Below are 5,618 nucleotides of genomic sequence, written 5' to 3'. Positions count from 1 at the left end.
TATATTTTTATTTATTTTAAAGTTATTACATAATATTTAATATTTTTTATATAATTACTTATCTATTTTTTGTATCTTGTTATTTAAGATATTTAGCTATTAGAATATTTAAATAATATTTATTTTTTTTTAATTTTTGAATTTCATTATGATTTTTTTGAAATTTTGAAAATTATTAATAATATGACTATTATTAAGTCTATTATAATTGTTTTCTATGTTTTTAATAAATATTTTAAAGTTAGTATATAATTTAATCATAATATTTAAATAATTCTTATATTTTTTAAATTTAAAATTTCTTTTGATAGTATAGATAAAAAGTGCGGTTGAGGATAAATAGGAATTACAGATAATTTAGGAGAGAAAATTTCTTCTAAATTAGAGATAATTTAGGAGATATATAGGAATTAGTGATACTTTATGAGATTAATAGAATTAGAGACAATTTTGGAGAAAAGTGGGCGATAGTGGTTCCATTTTATTAGACATTAGAAAAGCAAATTCCTCTTTCTTTATTTGTTGGTTGTTAGAGAAATTTTATCCTATATTGCTTCCTTATTGATTTAATGGGTAATTACTTGAAATTAAAAATAATAATTAAAAAATACAAGAAATTAGGGAGGGGGCTTGGAGAAAGGAGAGGCGTGATGACATGGACAATCTTGCTTTATATATATAAAGTAGATGGTGAGTTCAAATCAGCCCCCACACGATAGTTTCTCAAAACATCCCTCATCACATTACCATCGTGTATTGGGAACACCTCCCGATGATGCATCATCATTTCTCATCGGGAGATGTTCCCAATACACGACGGAGATGTGCTGTGGGATGTTGTAGGAAACTATCTCGTGGGGTCTGATTTCAATTCGTAGATGGTACATTCTATGCCTATTAGGTTGGTAGACTTGTTAAAAGGTTGACCCAATATGCTTGTTTAAGCCGAATCAACAAAAAAAAGGGTTAGGGTCTCATATCTAGATACCTTAATTTGAAAATGACTCAGCCTGATCCAACTCACAAAAATCAGGTTGGATCATGTTTGGGTCATGAGTCAATTCACTGATATGATATAGAGATCTAATTAGGACAATTTACAGTGTCGTTTGGCAAGTCTTTTTTTTGAAAGATTTGGCAGCAAGAAGGCATAGTGGGCTTTTATATAAAGATTTTGACAGCCCAAAGACCATTTGATTGGAAGGGCATCTTTCTGTACAAAGACGGGACGTAAAACGGCAAAAAGATTCATTTCTAACTTATCAAAATAAGTTCGAATTAAGCTTCTCGTGTCTTTTTGAAACAACCTTTCAGCAGCTAGATCTTCTCCAAACAAAATATGAAAAAGACGAAAGTGCTTCTGTTGGGCTCCTAAACAGCCAAGAACCTATGTGCAAAGACACGCCAAACGGGGTGTACGTTTATGTATTATTAAAAGTTGTCACTCTTTAATCTTTATTGTCTTTTCTTTGAATTTTGAATTTTTTAAGTTTTCTTCTTTTAAGTTTGAAATTCTAAGATTAATTCCTTTAATTTTAAAATTTCATGTTTTTTTCTTTAGTTTTAAAATTACAGTTATTTTTAAGGTTGACCTGTAATTCAAACATTTAAGGTTAGGGGCTACCATTTGCTAACCCAATCTAAAATTCAACCCAACCCAATTACCAGGTGTCCATGTCATATAAAACTTTTGATATCTAATACCTTGAATTCTTAATCATCGAAAATGCTAGCGAAGCTTGAGTAAACACTACCTTGCTGCTCTTGGTAGGCGGATGAATATACACCCAATGGGTCAGGTTAAATGGTAAAACCAACTTGATCTGATCCTATAGGATATGATAATGGTCAGGCTTATTAGGGTGTAGGCTCAGGTCAGGGTTAATACTTCAACTGTAGACTCTAGTTGGATTTTTTTTTTTTTTAATTTTTTGGTATTCTGTTCTATACAATATTAATAGCTTCCCCTTTCACCACTTTTTCCCCAAAGTGCTGATTGCGGATTCGATTCCACCTTAACATTTGAACATACCAGCCAACACATCAGGAATAACTAGGGTCTTACCATTTTTGAGGGGACCCTTCTAGCAATTCTCAGAGGCCAGAGGCAGGCCCAGGCTTGAGGGGGTTTGAAAATAGTTTTCAACCAGCAATTGATACGTCTCAATTAATACCTCATTGACTAGATCATTGCCCTAGTTGGGTTAGGGTTTGGCTAAATCGCTTCCCACATGTTCATGATACTTAGGGGTGGCAATTTTTCACTGAACCCACCCTGCCCATTTACTTGGCGGGTTAGAAATGGGTTGATTACCCAACCTGCCCATTTAAATGGATTGGGTTGTGGATAACCATTAGGTTAACCACTACAGATATAACTATTAATTCCTTAACCTTTTTTTTTTTATTTTCTTCATTTGAATGAAATAATTTATAATTAATGCCTTAATTTTCTATTAATTATTGACTAATACAAATCAACACACTTCACCCAATTCGGCATAAATACAAATCAATTTGACCCAAGTCCGGACCTGTTCAACTTGGTCTAAATAAGAACAGACCCGATAACCTTGGTTCGGTTCGTTTTGGTTGGCCAGCCTAACCCGACCCGACCTAACACAGGTCGACATGGCTCGACCCAAATCCAAAGCGGGTACGGATGGATGGTTCGACACTGCTTGCTTTGCCCAGTTTGGACCATTCGATCTAACCAATATCCTCACAAACCAACTCGAATCCGGACCGGTCTGATTTACTCCTCTTGACTGACTTTGGGTTAGCCGGTTCGGTTTCAAACCCATGCACAAACCTGATATGGGTTGGTCCAAGTCAATCCACCATTGACTGAACCAGTCTGGTCCGGTCCGCCAGTGATAAAGATCTAAATGGTTCAACCACCCTTGATGTGATTAGCTCGAAGATAATCTAATTTGATAGTTCAAGTTGGTCTGATCGGTTTGAACCTAAGTGGTTTGGTCAAACCCAAAATCCGAACATAGTCAAATGGCTTCGCCGCTTGTGTAAAAATAACATTCATGTAGTGTGATTTGAACATTCACCACTTGTATAAATAGCAACTTCTATTATCACCAAGTTATGACCAACTTATTGTTAAGAGAGTGTTAATTTGTTTTTTATGTACATAAATATAAGATTAATGGGTTTGAGCGGGTTGGATTGGATTAAAGCAGGTTTGGATTGAATCAACCCATTTAATTTTATATAACTGGGTCATTAATGAAATGGGTAGGGCGGTAATTAGCTCCATTGACGTGGCATTGTGATTCTAGGGAAGTCAGAGGCGACAACTTGGTCAAGAATGAGGTCGCTTGTTGTGTCACGCAGACCGCTAACTAAACCTCTACTAGGTTGGCGGAGGTAGGTCGCCTCTTACGCTGACCTGACGTCGACCGATCTATCTGTAGTCTGACTTGCTGAGGTAGGGCCGAGGATCTACTAGGTTGGTGGAGGTAGGCCACCTCTTACGCTGACCTAACATTTGTTGGTCTTTCTACAGGTCGCCTCTTACGCTGACTTGATGTCGACCGGTCTTTTTACAGTTCGACCTACTAATGTAGGGCCGAGTATCTCATAGTTTGGTGGAGGCAGGCCGCCTCTTACGCCGACCTGATGTCCACCAGTCTATCTGTAGTCCGACCTGCTGAGGTAGGGCCGAGGATCTACTAGATTGGTGGAGGTAGGCTGCCTCTTACGCCGACCTAACACCGGTTGGTCTATCTCCAGTTCGACCTGTCGAGGTGGGGCTGAGGATCTACTGGATTGGTGGAGATAGTTTGACCTATTGAGGTAGGGCCAAGGAATCCATGGCAGATGCAAGGTGTCTGTTGTGCTCCCGAAGTCTACTTACATTGAGTTGAGTTATCGTCTAACGATTTTGTGAAACCACGTGTCTTAATGTCATTAGAGGGCCAAATCCCTCCTCATCAATTTAGATATTCGATCAGGGATAGCTGAATAGGGGAGTGAAGTTCTCACCCACCCTGTACATTTTAAATATTTTTAAAATATTATTTATATTAAACAAAATTCAATTTCTATGCCATCAGCATAATTATTGATGCTAGTTAAGTGATAAACCAATTTAAATTAATGAATTTTTCTTTATTTTCAGTAAAATTTCAAGCCTAAATGAAGTTTTTAATTTAAAAAAAAGAAAGAGTTTGAGGATTGTGGGGAACCAATTTCCATCGTCGATTGGGGAAAAAGATTCATATTTTCTCCACGACGGGGATTGGGGACAGGGATGAGATTATGGTATCCACTCTGTAGCTAATGACTTTTTGATGTTTGGTATAATTTACTTTAGGCCACGTACGTTTTGATCTTGGAAATCAAAATCAAGAGAATAGGTGAATTGTATAGACTCTAGTGCACTATTATTTATTTCCATTTAAGACATCATGGTGTCACATAGGGCAAAAAGGGTGAAAACACCCCTTCGACCAAGAATCCTTTACAGGTTTTTTACAACTTTTACTTGAATTAGTGTGGGCGATATATAGCTGCAGGGCCGAGTTAGGTTTTGATTGTTTGACTTGGGTTGGGTTCGGGTTTTGGCTAACCTGCTCCGTTGGATCCTGATATACCTGTATTTTTGTAACTTTTTAACTTCTAGCTTTAAATCCTTAAGGTGTAGAATTTTTTTTATATGTTAATTTTAGTTTTCTTTATTTTTTAAATAGAAAAAGTGATATTTTACAATTTATAAAATAAATTCCTAATTTAAATTAATGGCTTTTAGATTAGATCAAACTGGGTCGGCATTAGGTTAGATCTTATAAAGTTGGGTTAGGTTTGAAAATTATATCTATTTTTAGGTTGGGTGGGTCAGGTTCGGATTGGAGAAGTAGAGGATTGGGTTAGGGTTAAGGCAAACCTGTGCCAAAACCAACCTATTCACATCCCTAAGTCCAACCAATTAATAAATTGCTCAAAACACGTACATAGTGTTGACACGGCAGTTTTATTTTTGGGAAAACAACCACACTAACAAACACTTCGTTAGTGGTTCAAATCACTCATCCATTTTAAGTTGTGGACCAGCTTACAAACTCGACTTGTACAGTATGAAATTATTTTGATTGTTTATACATTTGATCATTGTACAATTAAAAAAGAACAAAAAAAAAAAATGTCAATCAATTTTCCTAAAAGGCCCTGATCATTTTAAGTTCTGGTTGCCCATTGTTCACATAAAGGCCCTGTTTTCTACCTTAAAGAAAATATTTCATGAGCCCTAGATAAATCTAAAAAAAGAATATGAATATCTTAGTTAATGAGAATCAAAATCTTATTGACCAATATTCCTCCTTTCAGAATCCAAAAAACAAACATACCCAAAGTGTACTTTGGTACATGGTGTTGCATAAATTGTGCATTTATGTTTGATATAAACATCGAAAATTAGAAAAAGAGGTTACACAAATTATAGTATAATATACATTTTTTTTATCGTTGTTTGTTACGGAGCGCCACTAAGAACCATTTGGCTCTATATAGAAGAAAATACCAACATGACATACCCAACAGAAACGTCCGAATAGTGTTTTTTTTAAGGCAACTTTTGCTAAATATGAGATAAAAATAGTTGGAAA

The 5,618-nt window shown here is 35.8% G+C and overlaps 1 non-coding gene across 1 annotated transcript; it reads right to left on the bottom strand.

Annotated features, from left to right (window-relative positions):
* Positions 1–2,057: 2,057 nt before the first annotated feature.
* LOC148868830 (U4 spliceosomal RNA) lies at positions 2,058–2,211 on the bottom strand. Its single transcript, XR_016108544.1, has one exon. It is a non-coding gene; the product is annotated as a U4 spliceosomal RNA (small nuclear RNA).
* Between the last annotated feature and the right edge of the window lie 3,407 nt (positions 2,212–5,618).

This window comes from Nelumbo lutea, chromosome 2 (assembly GCF_056320005.1).
Source record: "Nelumbo lutea isolate HS-2025 chromosome 2, American lotus-T2T, whole genome shotgun sequence".
Taxonomy (NCBI): Eukaryota; Viridiplantae; Streptophyta; class Magnoliopsida; order Proteales; family Nelumbonaceae; genus Nelumbo; species Nelumbo lutea.
This window is presented reverse-complemented; position numbering and strand designations above follow the sequence as displayed.